This window comes from Oryzias latipes, chromosome 18 (genome assembly GCF_053564925.1).
Source record: "Oryzias latipes strain Hd-rR chromosome 18, Olatipes_Hd-rR_3.1".
Lineage (NCBI taxonomy): Eukaryota > Metazoa > Chordata > Actinopteri > Beloniformes > Adrianichthyidae > Oryzias > Oryzias latipes.
In genome coordinates, this window is record NC_136254.1 from 33165317 (window position 1) to 33188737 (window position 23421).

A 23421-nucleotide genomic window follows, 5' to 3' on the forward strand; every position below is an offset into this window, starting at 1 on the left:
TGGTTATATCACACTCAAACTCTTGACATCAACAGTGATCACTGCAAACAAGAAGCAGAGTGGCGCAGCGGAAGCGTGCTGGGCCCATAACCCAGAGGTCGATGGACCGAAACCATCCTCTGCTAACTAATCTGTCTTTCAGCATATCGCCTTGTTTTTAGGGGAAATGTGGCTTTAGTCTCTATTATTATTGCCTGCATCCTACTGAAAACAAGTTTTTTGGCGGGCCTTGTCTATTCTCAGTTTGTAGATATCATATTGGGGAATGGTGAATCCAGACGAAAAAAACTTTCGTTTTTCAAGCCCATCAAAATGTCTAGCTAGCATGACAAATTTATCTCCCTTTAAACAACACCGGCTTGTGCCATTTACCTTCTCTTTCATGCTAACGGCACCTTCATTGAGCACTTAGCACTTTGCCAAACAGCACAAAGAGGTAGAATGTTAAATGGGCGTATTGTTTAACTCTGTCATGAAGCATTCTCTCAGGCGAGCATTTTCAGGCAATTTATCCTGAAACATTAGGTCTGCTTAGGCAGGTATATCAGACTCAAACTGGTGCCAAAAACACTGACAGAGAAGACAACAGAAGCAGAGTGGCGCAGCGGAAGCGTACTGGGCCCATAACCCAGAGGTCGATGGATCGAAACCATCCTCTGCTAACTATGATGATGACAGGGCAGATTATTGCCATGACATTAAATAATGCATGCCTCCTACTGAAAATGCAGTTTAATGGGCTTTCTCTCATCTTACTTTAGGAACAACCCCAGCGTCAGCCACTGCGCTTCTTTTTTCAAGCTAACAGCGCCTCATTGAGAACTTAGTTGCCAAACTGCACAAAGAGGTAGAATCTTCACACACTCACAATGTTTAACTCTCTCATGGAGCATTCTTTCAGGCAACCATTTTCTTCCCCTCACAGTTCCGTTGATAAAGCTCACCGCCTCCACTCTGTTTTGTGGAAAGCCCATGTTCCTATGACTGCGCCAGTGTCAATACTTGCTTTTGAGTAGCAGGACATGTCAATAGAGTTCTTTCTTTCCATCAGTGTGTCAAGAGGCATGGTGGCCAAGTGGTAAGGCGTTGGTCTTGTAAACCAAAAATCATGGGTTCAATCCCCATCCGTGCCTGAAATGGCATTGGTAGACTGACCACAAACAACCTGGCAAGTGCAATGTGATTAAAAACCCTTTGCTCACTTGTATATGCACAGAGCACGTTGCTTCATTTTGTGTTGCAGGCCCTGCCAATAAAGCTCTTTCTTTACCTTTACGCATACCAAGACATGGTTCACAAGTGGTAAGGTGTTGGTCTATCCGGCCGAACACCATGGGCTCAATTCACATTGGTGCCTGCAATGGCGTAGGGAGACTTAACATTAAACAAAGTCTTGTGGGACTACTAGGAGAGGGGAGTTTTAGATTCACTTCCAAGACCTTGGGCATTAACTCTGTACCAGTTCAACTGGCCCTTTCTTACAAATGGACTATTAAAGGACAGGTTCTTACAGACTTTGCTGCTCGTCCTTTATCCTGCACCTTGTCTAGCAATCCAGAATCGCGCCGTAAGAGAACTTAAAAAAACGCCTCAAACCCCACTATTGCAGTTGGTTATATCACACTCAAACTCTTGACATCAACAGTGATCACTGCAAACAAGAAGCAGAGTGGCGCAGCGGAAGCCTGCTGGGCCCATAACCCAGAGGTCGATGGACCGAAACCATCCTCTGCTAACTAATCTGTCTTTCAGCATATCGCCTTGTTTTTAGGGGAAATGTGGCTTTAGTCTCTATTATTATTGCCTGCATCCTACTGAAAACAAGTTTTTTGGCGGGCCTTGTCTATTCTCAGTTTGTAGATATCATATTGGGGAATGGTGAATCCAGCCGAAAAAAACTTTCGTTTTTCAAGCCCATCAAAATGTCTAGCTAGCATGACAAATTTATCTCCCTTTAAACAACACCGGCTTGTGCCATTTAGCTTCTCTTTCATGCTAACGGCACCTTCATTGAGCACTTAGCACTTTGCCAAACAGCACAAAGAGGTAGAATGTTAAATGGGCGTATTGTTTAACTCTGTCATGAAGCATTCTCTCAGGCGAGCATTTTCAGGCAATTTATCCTGAAACCTTAGGTCTGCTTAGGCAGGTATATCAGACTCAAACTGGTGCCAAAAACACTGACAGAGAAGACAACAGAAGCAGAGTGGCGCAGCGGAAGCGTGCTGGGCCCATAACCCAGAGGTCAATGGATCGAAACCATCCTCTGCTAACTATGATGATGACAGGGCAGATTATTGCCATGACATTAAATAATGCATGCCTCCTACTGAAAACGCAGTTTAACGGGCTTTCTCTCATCTTACTTTAGAAACAACCCCAGCGTCAGCCACTGCGCTTCTTTTTTCAAGCTAACAGCGCCTCATTGAGAACTTAGTTGCCAAACTGCACAAAGAGGTAGAATCTTCACACTCTCACAATGTTTAACTCTCTCATGGAGCATTCTTTCAGGCAACCATTTTCTTCCCCACACAGTTCCGTTGATAAAGCTCACCGCCTCCACTCTGTTTTGTGGAAAGCCCATGTTCCTATGACTGCGCCAGTGTCAATACTTGCTTTTGAGTAGCAGGACATGTCAATAGAGTTCTTTCTTTCCATCAGGGCGTCAAGAGGCATGGTGGCCAAGTGGTAAGGCGTTGGTCTTGTAAACCAAAAATCATGGGTTCAATCCCCATCCGTGCCTGAAATGGCATTGGTAGACTGACCACAAACAACCTGGCAAGTGCAATGTGATTAAAAACCCTTTGCTCACTTGTATATGCACAGAGCACGTTGCTTCATTTTGTGTTGCAGGCCCTGCCAATAAAGCTCTTTCTTTACCTTTACACATACCAAGACATGGTTCACAAGTGTTAAGGTGTTGGTCTATCCGGCCGAACACCATGGGCTCTATTCACATTGGTGCCTGCAATGGCGTAGGGAGACTAAACATTAAACAAAGTCTTGTGGGACTACTAGGAGAGGGGAATTTTAGATTCACTTCCAAGACCTTGGGCATTAACTCTGTACCAGTTCAACTGGCCCTTTCTTACAAATGGACTATTAAAGGACAGGTTCTTACAGACTTTGCTGCTCGTCCTTTATCCTGCACCTTGTCTAGCAATCCAGAATGGCGCCGTAAGAGAACTTAAAAAAACGCCTCAAACCCCACTATTGCAGTTGGTTATATCACACTCAAACTCTTGACATCAACAGTGATCACTGCAAACAAGAAGCAGAGTGGCGCAGCGGAAGCGTGCTGGGCCCATAACCCAGAGGTCGATGGACCGAAACCATCCTCTGCTAACTAATTTGTCTTTCAGCATATCGCCTTGTTTTTAGGGGAAATGTGGCTTTAGTCTCTATTATTATTGCCTGCATCCTACTGAAAACAAGTTTTTTGGCGGGCCTTGTCTATTCTCAGTTTGTAGATATCATATTGGGGAATGGTGAATCCAGCCGAAAAAAACTTTCGTTTTTCAAGCCCATCAAAATGTCTAGCTAGCATGACAAATTTATCTCCCTTTAAACAACACCGGCTTGTGCCATTTAGCTTCTCTTTCATGCTAACGGCACCTTCATTGAGCACTTAGCACTTTGCCAAACAGCACAAAGAGGTAGAATGTTAAATGGCCGTATTGTTTAACTCTTTCATGAAGCATTCTCTCAGGCGAGCATTTTCAGGCAATTTATCCTGAAACCTTAGGTCTGCTTAGGCAGGTATATCAGACTGAAACTGGTGCCAAAAACACTGACAGAGAAGACAACAGAAGCAGAGTGGCGCAGCGGAAGCGTGCTGGGCCCATAACCCAGAGGTCGATGGATCGAAACCATCCTCTGCTAACTATGATGATGACAGGGCAGATTATTGCCATGACATTAAATAATGCATGCCTCCTACTGAAAATGCAGTTTAATGGGCTTTCTCTAATCTTACTTTAGAAACAGCCACTGCGCTTCTTTTTTCAAGCTAACAGCGCCTCATTGAGAACTTAGTTGCCAAACTGCACAAAGAGGTAGAATCTTCACACACTCACAATGTTTAACTCTCTCATGGAGCATTCTTTCAGGCAACCATTTTCTTCCCCACACAGTTCCGTTGATAAAGCTCACCGCCTCCACTCTGTTTTGTGGAAAGCCCATGTTCCTATGACTGCGCCAGTGTCAATAATTGCTTTTGAGTAGCAGGACATGTCAATAGAGTTCTTTCTTTCCATCAGGGTGTCAAGAGGCATGGTGGCCAAGTGGTAAGGCGTTGGTCTTGTAAACCAAAAATCATGGGTTCAATCCCCATCCGTGCCTGAAATGGCATTGGTAGACTGACCACAAACAACCTGGCAAGTGCAATGTGATTAAAAACCCTTTGCTCACTTGTATATGCACAGAGCACGTTGCTTCATTTTGTGTTGCAGGCCCTGCCAATAAAGCTCTTTCTTTACCTTTACACATACCAAGACATGGTTCACAAGTGGTAAGGTGTTGGTCTATCCGGCCGAACACCATGGGCTCTATTCACATTGGTGCCTGCAATGGCGTAGGGAGACTAAACATTAAACAAAGTCTTGTGGGACTACTAGGAGAGGGGAATTTTAGATTCACTTCCAAGACCTTGGGCATTAACTCTGTACCAGTTCAACTGGCCCTTTCTTACAAATGGACTATTAAAGGACAGGTTCTTACAGACTTTGCTGCTCGTCCTTTATCCTGCACCTTGTCTAGCAATCCAGAATGGCGCCGTAAGAGAACTTAAAAAAACGCCTCAAACCCCACTATTGCAGTTGGTTATATCACACTCAAACTCTTGACATCAACAGTGATCACTGCAAACAAGAAGCAGAGTGGCGCAGCGGAAGCGTGCTGGGCCCATAACCCAGAGGTCGATGGACCGAAACCATCCTCTGCTAACTAATTTGTCTTTCAGCATATCGCCTTGTTTTTAGGGGAAATGTGGCTTTAGTCTCTATTATTATTGCCTGCATCCTACTGAAAACAAGTTTTTTGGCGGGCCTTGTCTATTCTCAGTTTGTAGATATCATATTGGGGAATGGTGAATCCAGCCGAAAAAAACTTTCGTTTTTCAAGCCCATCAAAATGTCTAGCTAGCATGACAAATTTATCTCCCTTTAAACAACACCGGCTTGTGCCATTTAGCTTCTCTTTCATGCTAACGGCACCTTCATTGAGCACTTAGCACTTTGCCAAACAGCACAAAGAGGTAGAATGTTAAATGGGCGTATTGTTTAACTCTGTCATGAAGCATTCTCTCAGGCGAGCATTTTCAGGCAATTTATCCTGAAACCTTAGGTCTGCTTAGGCAGGTATATCAGACTGAAACTGGTGCCAAAAACACTGACAGAGAAGACAACAGAAGCAGAGTGGCGCAGCGGAAGCGTGCTGGGCCCATAACCCAGAGGTCGATGGATCGAAACCATCCTCTGCTAACTATGATGATGACAGGGCAGATTATTGCCATGACATTAAATAATGGATGCCTCCGACTGAAAATACAGTTTAATGGGCTTTCTCTCATCTTACTTTAGAAACAACCACTGCGCTTCTTTTTTCAAGATAACAGCGCCTCATTGAGAACTTAGTTGCCAAACTGCACAAAGAGGTAGAATCTTCACACACTCACAATGTTTAACTCTCTCATGGAGCATTCTTTCAGGCAACCATTTTCTTCCCCTCACAGTTCCGTTGATAAAGCTCACCGCCTCCACTCTGTTTTGTGGAAAGCCCATGTTCCTATGACTGCGCCAGTGTCAATACTTGCTTTTGAGTAGCAGGACATGTCAATAGAGTTCTTTCTGTCCATCAGGGTGTGAAGAGGCATGGTGGCCAAGTGGTAAGGCGTTGGTCTTGTAAACCAAAAATCATGGGTTCAATCCCCATCCGTGCCTGAAATGGCATTGGTAGACTGACCACAAACAACCTGGCAAGTGCAATGTGATTAAAAACCCTTTGCTCACTTGTATATGCACAGAGCACGTTGCTTCATTTTGTGTTGCAGGCCCTGCCAATAAAGCTCTTTCTTTACCTTTACACATACCAAGACATGGTTCACAAGTGTTAAGGTGTTGGTCTATCCGGCCGAACACCATGGGCTCTATTCACATTGGTGCCTGCAATGGCGTAGGGAGACTAAACATTAAACAAAGTCTTGTGGGACTACTAGGAGAGGGGAATTTTAGATTCACTTCCAAGACCTTGGGCATTAACTCTGTACCAGTTCAACTGGCCCTTTCTTACAAATGGACTATTAAAGGACAGGTTCTTACAGACTTTGCTGCTCGTCCTTTATCCTGCACCTTGTCTAGCAATCCAGAATGGCGCCGTAAGAGAACTTAAAAAAACGCCTCAAACCTCACTATTGCAGTTGGTTATATCACACTCAAACTCTTGACATCAACAGTGATCACTGCAAACAAGAAGCAGAGTGGCGCAGCGGAAGCGTGCTGGGCCCATAACCCAGAGGTCGATGGACCGAAACCATCCTCTGCTAACTAATCTGTCTTTCAGCATATCACCTTGTTTTTAGGGGAAATGTGGCTTTAGTCTCTATTATTATTGCCTGCATCCTACTGAAAACAAGTTTTTTGGCGGGCCTTGTCTATTCTCAGTTTGTAGATATCATATTGGGGAATGGTGAATCCAGCCGAAAAAAACTTTCGTTTTTCAAGCCCATCAAAATGTCTAGCTAGCATGACAAATTTATCTCCCTTTAAACAACACCGGCTTGTGCCATTTAGCTTCTCTTTCATGCTAACGGCACCTTCATTGAGCACTTAGCACTTTGCCAAACAGCACAAAGAGGTAGAATGTTAAATGGGCGTATTGTTTAACTCTTTCATGAAGCATTCTCTCAGGCGAGCATTTTCAGGCAATTTATCCTGAAACCTTAGGTCTGCTTAGGCAGGTATATCAGACTGAAACTGGTGCCAAAAACACTGACAGAGAAGACAACAGAAGCAGAGTGGCGCAGCGGAAGCGTGCTGGGCCCATAACCCAGAGGTCGATGGATCGAAACCATCCTCTGCTAACTATGATGATGACAGGGCAGATTATTGCCATGACATTAAATAATGCATGCCTCCTACTGAAAATGCAGTTTAATGGGCTTTCTCTCATCTTACTTTAGAAACAACCACTGCGCTTCTTTTTTCAAGATAACAGCGCCTCATTGAGAACTTAGTTGCCAAACTGCACAAAGAGGTAGAATCTTCACACACTCACAATGTTTAACTCTCTCATGGAGCATTCTTTCAGGCAACCATTTTCTTCCCCTCACAGTTCCGTTGATAAAGCTCACCGCCTCCACTCTGTTTTGTGGAAAGCCCATGTTCCTATGACTGCGCCAGTGTCAATACTTGCTTTTGAGTAGCAGGACATGTCAATAGAGTTCTTTCTGTCCATCAGGGTGTCAAGAGGCATGGTGGCCAAGTGGTAAGGCGTTGGTCTTGTAAACCAAAAATCATGGGTTCAATCCCCATCCGTGCCTGAAATGGCATTGATAGACTGACCACAAACAACCTGGCAAGTGCAATGTGATTAAAAACCCTTTGCTCACTTGTATATGCACAGAGCACGTTGCTTCATTTTGTGTTGCAGGCCCTGCCAATAAAGCTCTTTCTTTACCTTTACACATACCAAGACATGGTTCACAAGTGGTAAGGTGTTGGTCTATCCGGCCGAACACCATGGGCTCTATTCACATTGGTGCCTGCAATGGCGTAGGGAGACTAAACATTAAACAAAGTCTTGTGGGACTACTAGGAGAGGGGAATTTTAGATTCACTTCCAAGACCTTGGGCATTAACTCTGTACCAGTTCAACTGGCCCTTTCTTACAAATGGACTATTAAAGGACAGGTTCTTACAGACTTTGCTGCTCGTCCTTTATCCTGCACCTTGTCTAGCAATCCAGAATGGCGCCGTAAGAGAACTTAAAAAAACGCCTCAAACCCCACTATTGCAGTTGGTTATATCACACTCAAACTCTTGACATCAACAGTGATCACTGCAAACAAGAAGCAGAGTGGCGCAGCGGAAGCGTGCTGGGCCTATAACCCAGAGGTCGATGGACCGAAACCATCCTCTGCTAACTAATCTGTCTTTCAGCATATCGCCTTGTTTTTAGGGGAAATGTGGCTTTAGTCTCTATTATTATTGCCTGCATCCTACTGAAAACAAGTTTTTTGGCGGGCCTTGTCTATTCTCAGTTTGTAGATATCATATTGGGGAATGGTGAATCCAGCCGAAAAAAACTTTCGTTTTTCAAGCCCATCAAAATGTCTAGCTAGCATGACAAATTTATCTCCCTTTAAACAACACCGGCTTGTGCCATTTAGCTTCTCTTTCATGCTAACGGCACCTTCATTGAGCACTTAGCACTTTGCCAAACAGCACAAAGAGGTAGAATGTTAAATGGCCGTATTGTTTAACTCTGTCATGAAGCATTCTCTCAGGCGAGCATTTTCAGGCAATGTATCCTGAAACCTTAGGTCTGCTTAGGCAGGTATATCAGACTCAAACTGGTGCCAAAAACACTGACAGAGAAGACAACAGAAGCAGAGTGGCGCAGCGGAAGCGTGCTGGGCCCATAACCCAGAGGTCGATGGATCGAAACCATCCTCTGCTAACTATGATGATGACAGGGCAGATTATTGCCATGACATTAAATAATGCATGCTTCCTACTGAAAATCCAGTTCAATTGGCTTTCTCTCATCTTACTTTGGAAACAACCCCAGCGTCAGCCACTGCGCTTCTTTTTTCAAGCTAACAGCGCCTCATTGAGAACTTAGTTGCCAAACTGCACAAAGAGGTAGAATCTTCACACACTCACAATGTTTAACTCTCTCTTGGAGCATTCTTTCAGGCAACCATTTTCTTCCCCTCACAGTTCCGTTGATAAAGCTCACCGCCTCCACTCTGTTTTGTGGAAAGCCCATGTTCCTATGACTGCGCCAGTGTCAATACTTGCTTTTGAGTAGCAGGACATGTCAATAGAGTTCTTTCTTTCCATCAGCGTGTCAAGAGGCATGGTGGCCAAGTGGTAAGGCGTTGGTCTTGTAAACCAAAAATCATGGGTTCAATCCCCATCCGTGCCTGAAATGGCATTGGTAGACTGACCACAAACAACCTGGCAAGTGCAATGTGATTAAAAACCCTTTGCTCACTTGTATATGCACAGAGCACGTTGCTTCATTTTGTGTTGCAGGCCCTGCCAATAAAGCTCTTTCTTTACCTTTACACATACCAAGACATGGTTCACAAGTGGTAATGTGTTGGTCTATCCGGCCGAACACCATGGGCTCTATTCACATTGGTGCCTGCAATGGCGTAGGGAGACTAAACATTAAACAAAGTCTTGTGGGACTACTAGGAGAGGGGAATTTTAGATTCACTTCCAAGACCTTGGGCATTAACTCTGTACCAGTTCAACTGGCCCTTTCTTACAAATGGACTATTAAAGGACAGGTTCTTACAGACTTTGCTGCTCGTCCTTTATCCTGCACCTTGTCTAGCAATCCAGAATGGCGCCGTAAGAGAACTTAAAAAAACGCCTCAAACCCCACTATTGCAGTTGGTTATATCACACTCAAACTCTTGACATCAACAGTGATCACTGCAAACAAGAAGCAGAGTGGCGCAGCGGAAGCGTGCTGGGCCCATAACCCAGAGGTCGATGGACCGAAACCATCCTCTGCTAACTAATCTGTCTTTCAGCATATCGCCTTGTTTTTAGGGGAAATGTGGCTTTAGTCTCTATTATTATTGCCTGCATCCTACTGAAAACAAGTTTTTTGGCGGGCCTTGTCTATTCTCAGTTTGTAGATATCATATTGGGGAATGGTGAATCCAGCCGAAAAAAACTTTCGTTTTTCAAGCCCATCAAAATGTCTAGCTAGCATGACAAATTTATCTCCCTTTAAACAACACCGGCTTGTGCCATTTAGCTTCTCTTTCATGCTAACGGCACCTTCATTGAGCACTTAGCACTTTGCCAAACAGCACAAAGAGGTAGAATGTTAAATGGGCGTATTGTTTAACTCTGTCATGAAGCATTCTCTCAGGCGAGCATTTTCAGGCAATTTATCCTGAAACCTTAGGTCTGCTTAGGCAGGTATATCAGACTCAAACTGGTGCCAAAAACACTGACAGAGAAGACAACAGAAGCAGAGTGGCGCAGCGGAAGCGTACTGGGCCCACAACCCAGAGGTCGATGGATCTAAACCATCCTCTGCTTACTATGATGATGACAGGGCAGATTTTTGCCATGACATTAAATAATGCATGTCCCTACTGAAAATGCAGTTTAATGGGCTTTCTCTCATCTTACTTTAGAAACAACCCCAGCATCAGCCACTGCGCTTCTTTTTTCAAGCTAACAGCGCCTCATTGAGAACTTAGTTGCCAAACTGCACAAAGAGGTAGAATCTTCACACACTCACAATGTTTAACTCTCTCATGGAGCATTCTTTCAGGCAACCATTTTCTACCCCACACAGTTCCGTTGATAAAGCTCACCGCCTCCACTCTGTTTTGTGGAAAGCCCATGTTCCTATGACTGCGCCAGTGTCAATACTTGCTTTTGAGTAGCAGGACATGTCAATAGAGTTTTTTCTTTCCATCATCGTGTCAAGAGGCATGGTGGCCAAGTGGTAAGGCGTTGGTCTTGTAAACCAAAAATCATGGGTTCAATCCCCATCCGTGCCTGAAATGGCATTGGTAGACTGACCACAAACAACCTGCCAAGTGCAATGTGATTAAAAACCCTTTGCTCACTTGTATATGCACAGAGCACGTTGCTTCATTTTGTGTTGCAGGCCCTGCCAATAAAGCTCTTTCTTTACCTTTACACATACCAAGACATGGTTCACAAGTGTTAAGGTGTTGGTCTATCCGGCCGAACACCATGGGCTCTATTCACATTGGTGCCTGCAATGGCGTAGGGAGACTAAACATTAAACAAAGTCTTGTGGGACTACTAGGAGAGGGGAATTTTAGATTCACTTCCAAGACCTTGGGCATTAACTCTGTACCAGTTCAACTGGCCCTTTCTTACAAATGGACTATTAAAGGACAGGTTCTTACAGACTTTGCTGCTCGTCCTTTATCCTGCACCTTGTCTAGCAATCCAGAATGGCGCCGTAAGAGAACTTAAAAAAACGCCTCAAACCTCACTATTGCAGTTGGTTATATCACACTCAAACTCTTGACATCAACAGTGATCACTGCAAACAAGAAGCAGAGTGGCGCAGCGGAAGCGTGCTGGGCCCATAACCCAGAGGTCGATGGACCGAAACCATCCTCTGCTAACTAATCTGTCTTTCAGCATATCACCTTGTTTTTAGGGGAAATGTGGCTTTAGTCTCTATTATTATTGCCTGCATCCTACTGAAAACAAGTTTTTTGGCGGGCCTTGTCTATTCTCAGTTTGTAGATATCATATTGGGGAATGGTGAATCCAGCCGAAAAAAACTTTCGTTTTTCAAGCCCATCAAAATGTCTAGCTAGCATGACAAATTTATCTCCCTTTAAACAACACCGGCTTGTGCCATTTAGCTTCTCTTTCATGCTAACGGCACCTTCATTGAGCACTTAGCACTTTGCCAAACAGCACAAAGAGGTAGAATGTTAAATGGGCGTATTGTTTAACTCTTTCATGAAGCATTCTCTCAGGCGAGCATTTTCAGGCAATTTATCCTGAAACCTTAGGTCTGCTTAGGCAGGTATATCAGACTGAAACTGGTGCCAAAAACACTGACAGAGAAGACAACAGAAGCAGAGTGGCGCAGCGGAAGCGTGCTGGGCCCATAACCCAGAGGTCGATGGATCGAAACCATCCTCTGCTAACTATGATGATGACAGGGCAGATTATTGCCATGACATTAAATAATGCATGCCTCCTACTGAAAATGCAGTTTAATGGGCTTTCTCTCATCTTACTTTAGAAACAACCACTGCGCTTCTTTTTTCAAGCTAACAGCGCCTCATTGAGAACTTAGTTGCCAAACTGCACAAAGAGGTAGAATCTTCACACACTCACAATGTTTAACTCTCTCATGGAGCATTCTTTCAGGCAACCATTTTCTTCCCCTCACAGTTCCGTTGATAAAGCTCACCGCCTCCACTCTGTTTTGTGGAAAGCCCATGTTCCTATGACTGCGCCAGTGTCAATACTTGCTTTTGAGTAGCAGGACATGTCAATAGAGTTCTTTCTGTCCATCAGGGTGTCAAGAGGCATGGTGGCCAAGTGGTAAGGCGTTGGTCTTGTAAACCAAAAATCATGGGTTCAATCCCCATCCGTGCCTGAAATGGCATTGGTAGACTGACCACAAACAACCTGGCAAGTGCAATGTGATTAAAAACCCTTTGCTCACTTGTATATGCACAGAGCACGTTGCTTCATTTTGTGTTGCAGGCCCTGCCAATAAAGCTCTTTCTTTACCTTTACACATACCAAGACATGGTTCACAAGTGGTAAGGTGTTGGTCTATCCGGCCGAACACCATGGGCTCTATTCACATTGGTGCCTGCAATGGCGTAGGGAGACTAAACATTAAACAAAGTCTTGTGGGACTACTAGGAGAGGGGAATTTTAGATTCACTTCCAAGACCTTGGGCATTAACTCTGTACCAGTTCAACTGGCCCTTTCTTACAAATGGACTATTAAAGGACAGGTTCTTACAGACTTTGCTGCTCGTCCTTTATCCTGCACCTTGTCTAGCAATCCAGAATGGCGCCGTAAGAGAACTTAAAAAAACGCCTCAAACCCCACTATTGCAGTTGGTTATATCACACTCAAACTCTTGACATCAACAGTGATCACTGCAAACAAGAAGCAGAGTGGCGCAGCGGAAGCGTGCTGGGCCCATAACCCAGAGGTCGATGGACCGAAACCATCCTCTGCTAACTAATCTGTCTTTCAGCATATCGCCTTGTTTTTAGGGGAAATGTGGCTTTAGTCTCTATTATTATTGCCTGCATCCTACTGAAAACAAGTTTTTTGGCGGGCCTTGTCTATTCTCAGTTTGTAGATATCATATTGGGGAATGGTGAATCCAGCCGAAAAAAACTTTCGTTTTTCAAGCCCATCAAAATGTCTAGCTAGCATGACAAATTTATCTCCCTTTAAACAACACCGGCTTGTGCCATTTAGCTTCTCTTTCATGCTAACGGCACCTTCATTGAGCACTTAGCACTTTGCCAAACAGCACAAAGAGGTAGAATGTTAAATGGGCGTATTGTTTAACTCTGTCATGAAGCATTCTCTCAGGCGAGCATTTTCAGGCAATTTATCCTGAAACCTTAGGTCTGCTTAGGCAGGTATATCAGACTCAAACTGGTGCCAAAAACACTGACAGAGAAGACAACAGAAGCAGAGTGGCGCAGCGGAAGCGTACTGGGCCCACAACCCAGAGGTCGATGGATCTAAACCATCCTCTGCTTACTATGATGATGACAGGGCAGATTTTTGCCATGACATTAAATAATGCATGTCCCTACTGAAAATGCAGTTTAATGGGCTTTCTCTCATCTTACTTTAGAAACAACCCCAGCATCAGCCACTGCGCTTCTTTTTTCAAGCTAACAGCGCCTCATTGAGAACTTAGTTGCCAAACTGCACAAAGAGGTAGAATCTTCACACACTCACAATGTTTAACTCTCTCATGGAGCATTCTTTCAGGCAACCATTTTCTTCCCCACACAGTTCCGTTGATAAAGCTCACCGCCTCCACTCTGTTTTGTGGAAAGCCCATGTTCCTATGACTGCGCCAGTGTCAATACTTGCTTTTGAGTAGCAGGACATGTCAATAGAGTTCTTTCTTTCCATCACCGTGTCAAGAGGCATGGTGGCCAAGTGGTAAGGCGTTGGTCTTGTAAACCAAAAATCATGGGTTCAATCCCCATCCGTGCCTGAAATGGCATTGGTAGACTGACCACAAACAACCTGCCAAGTGCAATGTGATTAAAAACCCTTTGCTCACTTGTATATGCACAGAGCACGTTGCTTCATTTTGTGTTGCAGGCCCTGCCAATAAAGCTCTTTCTTTACCTTTACACATACCAAGACATGGTTCACAAGTGGTAAGGTGTTGGTCTATCCGGCCGAACACCATGGGCTCTATTCACATTGGTGCCTGCAATGGCGTAGGGAGACTAAACATTAAACAAAGTCTTGTGGGACTACTAGGAGAGGGGAATTTTAGATTCACTTCCAAGACCTTGGGCATTAACTCTGTACCAGTTCAACTGGCCCTTTCTTACAAATGGACTATTAAAGGACAGGTTCTTACAGACTTTGCTGCTCGTCCTTTATCCTGCACCTTGTCTAGCAATCCAGAATGGCGCCGTAAGAGAACTTAAAAAAACGCCTCAAACCCCACTATTGCAGTTGGTTATATCACACTCAAACTCTTGACATCAACAGTGATCACTGCAAACAAGAAGCAGAGTGGCGCAGCGGAAGCGTGCTGGGCCCATAACCCAGAGGTCGATGGACCGAAACCATCCTCTGCTAACTAATCTGTCTTTCAGCATATCGCCTTGTTTTTAGGGGAAATGTGGCTTTAGTCTCTATTATTATTGCCTGCATCCTACTGAAAACAAGTTTTTTGGCGGGCCTTGTCTATTCTCAGTTTGTAGATATCATATTGGGGAATGGTGAATCCAGCCGAAAAAAACTTTCGTTTTTCAAGCCCATCAAAATGTCTAGCTAGCATGACAAATTTATCTCCCTTTAAACAACACCGGCTTGTGCCATTTAGCTTCTCTTTCATGCTAACGGCACCTTCATTGAGCACTTAGCACTTTGCCAAACAGCACAAAGAGGTAGAATGTTAAATGGGCGTATTGTTTAACTCTGTCATGAAGCATTCTCTCAGGCGAGCATTTTCAGGCAATTTATCCTGAAACCTTAGGTCTGCTTAGGCAGGTATATCAGACTCAAACTGGTGCCAAAAACACTGACAGAGAAGACAACAGAAGCAGAGTGGCGCAGCGGAAGCGTGCTGGGCCCATAACCCAGAGGTCGATGGATCGAAACCATCCTCTGCTAACTATGATGATGACAGGGCAGATTATTGCCATGACATTAAATAATGCATGCCTCCTACTGAAAATGCAGTTTAATGGGCTTTCTCTCATCTTACTTTAGAAACAACCCCAGCGTCAGCCACTGCGCTTCTTTTTTCAAGCTAACAGCGCCTCATTGAGAACTTAGTTGCCAAACTGCACAAAGAGGTAGAATCTTCACACACTCACAATGTTTAACTCTCTCATGGAGCATTCTTTCAGGCAACCATTTTCTTCCCCACACAGTTCCGTTGATAAAGCTCACCGCCTCCACTCTGTTTTGTGGAAAGCCCATGTTCCTATGACTGCGCCAGTGTCAATACTTGCTTTTGAGTAGCAGGACATGTCAATAGAGTTCTTTCTTTCCATCAGGGTGTCAAGAGGCATGGTGGCCAAGTGGTAAGGCGTTGGTCTTGTAAACCAAAAATCATGGGTTCAATCCCCATCCGTGCCTGAAATGGCATTGGTAGACTGACCACAAACAACCTGGCAAGTGCAATGTGATTAAAAACCCTTTGCTCACTTGTATATGCACAGAGCACGTTGCTTCATTTTGTGTTGCAGGCCCTGCCAATAAAGCTCTTTCTTTACCTTTACACATACCAAGACATGGTTCACAAGTGGTAAGGTGTTGGTCTATCCGGCCGAACACCATGGGCTCTATTCACATTGGTGCCTGCAATGGCGTAGGGAGACTAAACATTAAACAAAGTCTTGTGGGACTACTAGGAGAGGGGAATTTTAGATTCACTTCCAAGACCTTGGGCATTAACTCTGTACCAGTTGAACTGGCCCTTTCTTACAAATGGACTATTAAAGGACAGGTTCTTACAGACTTTGCTGCTCGTCCTTTATCCTGCACCTTGTCTAGCAATCCAGAATGGCGCCGTAAGAGAACTTAAAAAAACGCCTCAAACCCCACTATTGCAGTTGGTTATATCACACTCAAACTCTTGACATCAACAGTGATCACTGCAAACAAGAAGCAGAGTGGCGCAGCGGAAGCGTGCTGGGCCCATAACCCAGAGGTCGATGGACCGAAACCATCCTCTGCTAACTAATCTGTCTTTCAGCATATCGCCTTGTTTTTAGGGGAAATGTGGCTTTAGTCTCTATTATTATTGCCTGCATCCTACTGAAAACAAGCTTTTTGGCGGGCCTTGTCTATTCTCAGTTTGTAGATATCATATTGGGGAATGGTGAATCCAGCCGAAAAAAACTTTCGTTTTTCAAGCCCATCAAAATGTCTAGCTAGCATGACAAATTTATCTCCCTTTAAACAACACCGGCTTGTGCCATTTAGCTTCTCTTTCATGCTAACGGCACCTTCATTGAGCACTTAGCACTTTGCCAAACAGCACAAAGAGGTAGAATGTTAAATGGCCGTATTGTTTAACTCTTTCATGAAGCATTCTCTCAGGCGAGCATTTTCAGGCAATTTATCCTGAAACCTTAGGTCTGCTTAGGCAGGTATATCAGACTCAAACTAGTGCCAAAAACACTGACAGAGATGACAACAGAAGCAGAGTGCCGCAGCGGAAGCGTGCTGGGCCCATAACCCAGAGGTCGATGGATCGAAACCATCCTCTGCTAACTATGATGATGACAGGGCAGATTATTGCCATGACATTAAATAATGCATGCCTCCTACTGAAAATGCAGTTTAATGGGCTTTCTCTCATCTTACTTTAGAAACAACCCCAGCGTCAGCCACTGCGCTTCTTCTTTCAAGCTAACAGCGCCTCATTGAGAACTTAGTTGCCAAACTGCACAAAGAGGTAGAATCTTCACACACTCACAATGTTTAACTCTCTCATGGAGCATTCTTTCAGGCAACCATTTTCTTCCCCACACAGTTCCGTTGATAAAGCTCACCGTCTCCACTCTGTTTTGTGGAAAGCCCATGTTCCTATGACTGCGCCAGTGTCAATACTTGCTTTTGAGTAGCAGGACATGTCAATAGAGTTCTTTCCTTCCATCAGGGTGTCAAGAGGCATGGTGGCCAAGTGGTAAGGCGTTGGTCTTGTAAACCAAAAATCATGGGTTCGATCCCCATCCGTGCCTGAAATGGCATTGGTAGACTGACCACAAACAACCTGGCAAGTGCAATGTGATTAAAAACCCTTTGCTCACTTGTATATGTACAGAGCACGTTGCTTCATTTTGTGTTGCAGGCCCTGCCAATAAAGCTCTTTCTTTACCTTTACGCATACCAAGACATGGTTCACAAGTGGTAAGGTGTTGGTCTATCCGGCCGAACACCATGGGCTCAATTCACATTGGTGCCTGCAATGGCGTAGGGAGACTAAACATTAAACAAAGTCTTGTGGGACTACTAGGAGAGGGGAATTTTAGATTCACTTCCAAGACCTTGGGCATTAACTCTGTACCAGTTCAACTGGCCCTTTCTTACAAATGGACTATTAAAGGACAGGTTCTTACAGACTTTGCTGCTCGTCCTTTATCCTGCACCTTGTCTAGCAATCCAGAATGGCGCCGTAAGAGAACTTAAAAAAACGCCTCAAACCCCACTATTGCAGTTGGTTATATCACACTCAAACTCTTGACATCAACAGTGATCACTGCAAACAAGAAGCAGAGTGGCGCAGCGGAAGCGTGCTGGGCCCCTAACCCAGAGTTCAATAGACCGAAACCATCCTCTGCTAACTAATCTGTCTTTCAGCATATCGCCTTGTTTTTAGGGGAAATGTGGCTTTAGTCTCTATTATTATTGCCTGCATCCTACTGAAAACAAGTTTTTTGGCGGGCCTTGTCTATTCTCAGTTTGTAGATATCATACTGGGGAATGGTGAATCCAGCCGAAAAAAACTTTCGTTTTTCAAGCCCATCAAAATGTCTAGCTAGCATGACAAATTTATCTCCCTTTAAACAACACCGGCTTGTGCCATTTAGCTTCTCTTTCATGCTAACGGCACCTTCATTGAGCACTTAGCACTTTGCCAAACAGCACAAAGAGGTAGAATGTTAAATGGGCGTATTGTTTAACTCTGTCATGAAGCATTCTCTCAGGCGAGCATTTTCAGGCAATTTATCCTGAAACCTTAGGTCTGCTTAGGCAGGTATATCAGACTCAAACTGGTGCCAAAAACACTGACAGAGAAGACAACAGAAGCAGAGTGGCGCAGCGGAAGCGTGCTGGGCCCATAACCCAGAGGTCGATGGATCGAAACCATCCTCTGCTAACTATGATGATGACAGGGCAGATTATTGCCATGACATTAAATAATGCATGCTTCCTACTGAAAATCCAGTTCAATTGGCTTTCTCTCATCTTACTTTGGAAACAACCCCAGCGTCAGCCACTGCGCTTCTTTTTTCAAGCTAACAGCGCCTCATTGAGAACTTAGTTGCCAAACTGCACAAAGAGGTAGAATCTTCACACACTCACAATGTTTAACTCTCTCATGGAGCATTCTTTCAGGCAACCATTTTCTTCCCCACACAGTTCCGTTGATAAAGCTCACCGCCTCCACTCTGTTTTGTGGAAAGCCCATGTTCCTATGACTGCGCCAGTGTCAATACTTGCTTTTGAGTAGCAGGACATGTCAATAGAGTTCTTTCTTTCCATCAGCGTGTCAAGAGGCATGGTGGCCAAGTGGTAAGGCGTTGGTCTTGTAAACCAAAAATCATGGGTTCAATCCCCATCCGTGCCTGAAATGGCATTGGTAGACTGACCACAAACAACCTGGCAAGTGCAATGTGATTAAAAACCCTTTGCTCACTTGTATATTCACAGAGCACGTTGCTTCATTTTGTGTTGCAGGCCAAGCCAATAAAGCTCTTTCTTTACCTTTACGCATACCAAGACATGGTTCACAAGTGGTAAGGTGTTGGTCTATCCGGCCGAACACCATGGGCTCAATTCACATTGGTGCCTGCAATGGCGTAGGAGACTAAACATTAAACAAAGTCTTGTGGGACTACTAGGAGAGGGGAATTTTAGATTCACTTCCAAGACCTTGGGCATTAACTCTGTACCAGTTCAACTGGCCCTTTCTTACAAATGGACTATTAAAGGACAGGTTCTTACAGACTTTGCTGCTCGTCCTTTATCCTGCACCTTGTCTAGCAATCCAGAATGGCGCCGTAAGAGAACTTAAAAAAACGCCTCAAACCCCACTATTGCAGTTGGTTATATCACACTCAAACTCTTGACATCAACAGTGATCACTGCAAACAAGAAGCAGAGTGGCGCAGCGGAAGCGTGCTGGGCCCATAACCCAGAGGTCAATGGACCGAAACCATCCTCTGCTAACTAATCTGTCTTTCAGCATATCGCCTTGTTTTTAGGGGAAATGTGGCTTTAGTCTCTATTATTATTGCCTGCATCCTACTGAAAACAAGTTTTTTGGCGGGCCTTGTCTATTCTCAGTTTGTAGATATCATATTGGGGAATGGTGAATCCAGCCGAAAAAAACTTTCGTTTTTCAAGCCCATCAAAATGTCTAGCTAGCATGACAAATTTATCTCCCTTTAAACAACACCGGCTTGTGCCATTTAGCTTCTCTTTCATGCTAACGGCACCTTCATTGAGCACTTAGCACTTTGCCAAACAGCACAAAGAGGTAGAATGTTAAATGGCCGTATTGTTTAACTCTTTCATGAAGCATTCTCTCAGGCGAGCATTTTCAAGCAATTTATCCTGAAACCTTAGGTCTGCTTAGGCAGGTATATCAGACTCAAACTGGTGCCAAAAACACTGACAGAGAAGACAACAGAAGCAGAGTGGCACAGCGGAAGCGTGCTGGGCCCATAACCCAGAGGTCGATGGATCGAAACCATCCTCTGCTAACTATGATGATGACAGGGCAGATTATTGCCATGACATTAAATAATGCATGCTTCCTACTGAAAATGCAGTTTAATGGGCTTTCTCTCATCTTACTTTAGGAACAACCCCAGCGTCAGCCACTGCGCTTCTTTTTTCAAGCTAACAGCGCCTCATTGAGAACTTAGTTGCCAAACTGCACAAAGAGGTAGAATCTTCACACACTCACAATGTTTAACTCTCTCTTGGAGCATTCTTTCAGGCAACCATTTTCTTCCCCTCACAGTTCCGTTGATAAAGCTCACCGCCTCCACTCTGTTTTGTGGAAAGCCCATGTTCCTATGACTGCGCCAGTGTGTTTTTTTTTTTTTTTTTTTTTTTTTTTTTAACTTGTCCTGTCCAACAGCTAGGCAAACAGATGAGAGCTGAGGGCCTCTTGTGTTGGACATATTTTATTCTAACAAGAGGGGTTATTCATCTTCAGACAAACCAAAGGTATGTCTGAATAAACCCCTTTTGTAATTGAGGCCAAACTTTATTAATTTCAATCATGTTTGAAAATCTTTGGTGTTGGACCGGACGGAAAAGGAAAGAGGGGAACAAGAGAGAGGGACGTTAGAGAGAGGGGGGGGTAGGAGGGTGATAATAGGAGGGGAAGGGGGGTAAGACCATGAAGCAGCATAGAGCAGGCAGGTTTACTGGTTGTTTATCGTTACGGTACGGTTCAAATGTAGTACAAAAAGGGCGGGGCCTGTTCACACACACTCAAATATTATCAACACACCTGCTAGCCGCAGAAATGTCCACATGTCAACATGCACACAAAACAGATAGTGTTCACGAACGCATACTTATGCCTTTAAACCAACTAGTGTGAAATCTTTCATTCATTCAATCATGCAAACTATTAGTGCAAAGGTGAGCTAACACCTGTGCTCAGGTGAGTGTTTATGTTCTTCTAAAATGGATGGTGGAATGTGAAAAGAAGGAGGAGGAGCGCCCAGCCACCCCCACACCCATACCCCCGCCGCAGCAGCAGCGGCAGCCGGAATTCCCCCAGCGCCACACGGGAACAGGCAGGGAACAACCGCCCCCCGGGCGACCAAGACCGCCACCCAGGCCAGGGCCAGCAGGACCGCCGCGAGGCCCCCAGAGCCAGAGAGCAGGGAGGCGCAGAGGGAAAGAGAGCGCCGCCCCAGCCCAGCCAGGAAAGCAGCCCCCCGCCGCGCCGGAAGAGCCCAACGCAGGGCCCCACCGGAGAGGGACGCCCACAGCCCCAGACGAGCACCCCACCACCACCCAGGAGTTCCGGGCATCCCCCCGCCCCGACCCCAGGTACGAGCCAGGACCCCCCAAGGGAGACCCGCTCCGCACTCCAGGCAGCCACCCACCCGGCCCACGGTTGGTCCAGGTAGGAGCAAGGCAGGGGCCCGCCGCCCCCGCCCAGGAGGGGGGAACCCCGGGGAAAAAAGGGCGGCCCATAAGGGATGTTATAAATATGGCCCGACCAGGCTCGGCCATGTTGGAAGTTTGGCGGGGCCCAGCGCCCAGGGGCAAGGACCAGGACCCACCCCCCAGGGACACGAACACCCCCCGGCTCAGGTGTAATATGAACCCCCCCACCGCGCGGAGAGAGCACCGCCGGGCCCAGGGAGCCGGCACCCAAGGGACACGGCCGCCATCGCCAAGGGGCCCACACCCCCCACCAGGGACGGGGTAGGGGACAGATGGACCCAGGTCCCACCTTCCTTGTAAAATGTGTGTGCGTGTATGGGTGTTTGAGAGGGTGTTTGTGTGCATGTGTGTGTGTTTATGTTTGAATGTATATATTGAAGGGGGAGGGGTGTGTGTACTAAGGGGGGTGCAGTTAAAATTGGCGAGTAGGGCACTAAGGGGACATCTCCTGATTACTCACAGTGATGTCCCCTCACCCTCCACACCAAGGGGCCCTAAATGTCTAAGGTGCGGTTAAAATTGGCGGGTAGGGTGCCAGGAGGACATCTGCTGCTTGCTGGCAGTGATGTCCAAGCACCCCCCCTACCAAGGACCCTACGTGTCTAAGGTGCAAATAAAACCGAAAGAGGGGGGGCCCACTCCATACGGCAACCATAGGAGGGGGGCCACTCCCAAGTAGCCCCCCCCCAAGGCGCATCGCAGGCTAAACCCCCCACCCCCTCACCCTAATATGAGGTTATATAAGGAAGGGGGTAAGTTGGGGACAGCTGGTAGACTGTCCCCCGGTGGTCAAACAGCCGTCCCCCAGCCCACCCCCAGCAAAGGGGCCAGGGCCACCCAGCCCAGGGGCCCACCCCCGGAGGCGCCGACACCCCAGGCCCGGCACCACCCACCCCACACAGAGAGAGAGGAGCCAGAAAGCGTCGCCCCCCCCCCCCGGAGCAAGCCCAGGCCCCCACCCCCAGACGCCGGCCCTAGAAGAGCTCTGGTCAGGCCTCGACGGGACCGAGGAGGCCAACCGGCCGAGGCAACCACTGATTGCCTCAGCGGAGACCCCGACCCGCTAGCCCCCCCGACCCGTACTAATAATGGGCCCCCCCTCCCCCCCAGAACGCCCCCCCACAGGACAGGGCCGACAAGCCCCCCACCCCACCCCACCCCAGACCCCGCAGCCGAAGCGGGTGACACCCAGAGCGACCGGGGGCCCCGAGAGGGTTGTCCCGTCCCGTCCCAGAGCCAGGGAAGGGCCGATCCCAGCCCCAGGTGCAGATGGGCAGCCCATCCGGCGCCGCTGGGCCCCCCCCACCCGAGCAGGGCCCCCCGCCAACCCCCCCCAGCACAGGCAAGGGGACCACCCCCCCAAGCCAAGCCAGACCACCACCCCACCCCCCCACCACGCACCCCCACACCCAAGCCCAGAGGACCACGCAGCGCCCCAGCCCGCCCCACCCAGGCACCGGACCCGACCCCCCGACCAACGGAGCCCCCCACCGCCCCCGCCAGGCACCGGAAGCCCCGACCCCCACCCCAAACCACAGCAGAAGGGCAAGGAGCAGCGACGACCAGGCCCTCCACCCCCTAAGTCATGGAGTCAACCACAGGAGACCAGAGAGACTGAATTCTTTCAAAGTTACTTGAGCTTTGGGCTGACATTTTTTCCAAGCTGATATGATCAAACAGCAGATTTCTGTGTTGACTTATGTTTATATTTTTCTTGTTTTTCCAATTTATTAAAATAGTTTTTTTGGCAATACAAAGAGTTATGAAAATGATAGATGCTAATCCTTCTTCTATATCGATGGCACTCATGTCACCAAGCACACAAAGTGACGGTGAGGCAGTGATTGAAACCTTAAGCCAGACTGATAAATCGGCACATACCTGCTGCCAGAGAGCCCTGACAGGAGTGCAGAACCACAGTGCGTGCATGTAGCTGTCGGGTAGATTATTATCACAGTGCTCGCAAATGTCTGAGTTACTGAGACCCATCTTGAACATCCTCTGTCCAGTGTAGTAAATTCTGTGAAGAGTTTTGAGATGGATTAGCTGCAGATTTGG

The 23421-nt window shown here is 46.3% G+C and overlaps 20 non-coding genes across 20 annotated transcripts; all 20 read left to right on the forward strand.

Annotated features, from left to right (window-relative positions):
* The first annotated feature begins 590 nt into the window (after positions 1–590).
* trnam-cau (transfer RNA methionine (anticodon CAU)) lies at positions 591–662 on the forward strand. The gene has a single exon. It is a non-coding gene; the product is annotated as a tRNA-Met (tRNA).
* Positions 663–1061: 399 nt separating this feature from the next.
* Positions 1062–1133, forward strand: trnat-ugu (transfer RNA threonine (anticodon UGU)). The gene has a single exon. It is a non-coding gene; the product is annotated as a tRNA-Thr (tRNA).
* A 1538-nt stretch (positions 1134–2671) lies between these two features.
* On the forward strand, positions 2672–2743 carry trnat-ugu (transfer RNA threonine (anticodon UGU)). The gene has a single exon. It is a non-coding gene; the product is annotated as a tRNA-Thr (tRNA).
* A 1067-nt stretch (positions 2744–3810) lies between these two features.
* On the forward strand, positions 3811–3882 carry trnam-cau (transfer RNA methionine (anticodon CAU)). The gene has a single exon. It is a non-coding gene; the product is annotated as a tRNA-Met (tRNA).
* Positions 3883–4269: 387 nt separating this feature from the next.
* On the forward strand, positions 4270–4341 carry trnat-ugu (transfer RNA threonine (anticodon UGU)). The gene has a single exon. It is a non-coding gene; the product is annotated as a tRNA-Thr (tRNA).
* Positions 4342–5408: 1067 nt separating this feature from the next.
* trnam-cau (transfer RNA methionine (anticodon CAU)) lies at positions 5409–5480 on the forward strand. The gene has a single exon. It is a non-coding gene; the product is annotated as a tRNA-Met (tRNA).
* Positions 5481–5867: 387 nt separating this feature from the next.
* Positions 5868–5939, forward strand: trnat-ugu (transfer RNA threonine (anticodon UGU)). Its single transcript has one exon. It is a non-coding gene; the product is annotated as a tRNA-Thr (tRNA).
* Positions 5940–7006: 1067 nt separating this feature from the next.
* On the forward strand, positions 7007–7078 carry trnam-cau (transfer RNA methionine (anticodon CAU)). The gene has a single exon. It is a non-coding gene; the product is annotated as a tRNA-Met (tRNA).
* Positions 7079–7465: 387 nt separating this feature from the next.
* Positions 7466–7537, forward strand: trnat-ugu (transfer RNA threonine (anticodon UGU)). The gene has a single exon. It is a non-coding gene; the product is annotated as a tRNA-Thr (tRNA).
* A 1067-nt stretch (positions 7538–8604) lies between these two features.
* On the forward strand, positions 8605–8676 carry trnam-cau (transfer RNA methionine (anticodon CAU)). Its single transcript has one exon. It is a non-coding gene; the product is annotated as a tRNA-Met (tRNA).
* Positions 8677–9075: 399 nt separating this feature from the next.
* trnat-ugu (transfer RNA threonine (anticodon UGU)) lies at positions 9076–9147 on the forward strand. The gene has a single exon. It is a non-coding gene; the product is annotated as a tRNA-Thr (tRNA).
* Positions 9148–10684: 1537 nt separating this feature from the next.
* trnat-ugu (transfer RNA threonine (anticodon UGU)) lies at positions 10685–10756 on the forward strand. Its single transcript has one exon. It is a non-coding gene; the product is annotated as a tRNA-Thr (tRNA).
* Positions 10757–11823: 1067 nt separating this feature from the next.
* Positions 11824–11895, forward strand: trnam-cau (transfer RNA methionine (anticodon CAU)). Its single transcript has one exon. It is a non-coding gene; the product is annotated as a tRNA-Met (tRNA).
* A 387-nt stretch (positions 11896–12282) lies between these two features.
* On the forward strand, positions 12283–12354 carry trnat-ugu (transfer RNA threonine (anticodon UGU)). The gene has a single exon. It is a non-coding gene; the product is annotated as a tRNA-Thr (tRNA).
* Positions 12355–13891: 1537 nt separating this feature from the next.
* trnat-ugu (transfer RNA threonine (anticodon UGU)) lies at positions 13892–13963 on the forward strand. The gene has a single exon. It is a non-coding gene; the product is annotated as a tRNA-Thr (tRNA).
* A 1067-nt stretch (positions 13964–15030) lies between these two features.
* trnam-cau (transfer RNA methionine (anticodon CAU)) lies at positions 15031–15102 on the forward strand. Its single transcript has one exon. It is a non-coding gene; the product is annotated as a tRNA-Met (tRNA).
* A 399-nt stretch (positions 15103–15501) lies between these two features.
* Positions 15502–15573, forward strand: trnat-ugu (transfer RNA threonine (anticodon UGU)). Its single transcript has one exon. It is a non-coding gene; the product is annotated as a tRNA-Thr (tRNA).
* Positions 15574–17111: 1538 nt separating this feature from the next.
* On the forward strand, positions 17112–17183 carry trnat-ugu (transfer RNA threonine (anticodon UGU)). Its single transcript has one exon. It is a non-coding gene; the product is annotated as a tRNA-Thr (tRNA).
* A 1067-nt stretch (positions 17184–18250) lies between these two features.
* trnam-cau (transfer RNA methionine (anticodon CAU)) lies at positions 18251–18322 on the forward strand. The gene has a single exon. It is a non-coding gene; the product is annotated as a tRNA-Met (tRNA).
* Positions 18323–18721: 399 nt separating this feature from the next.
* On the forward strand, positions 18722–18793 carry trnat-ugu (transfer RNA threonine (anticodon UGU)). The gene has a single exon. It is a non-coding gene; the product is annotated as a tRNA-Thr (tRNA).
* Positions 18794–23421: the final 4628 nt, after the last annotated feature.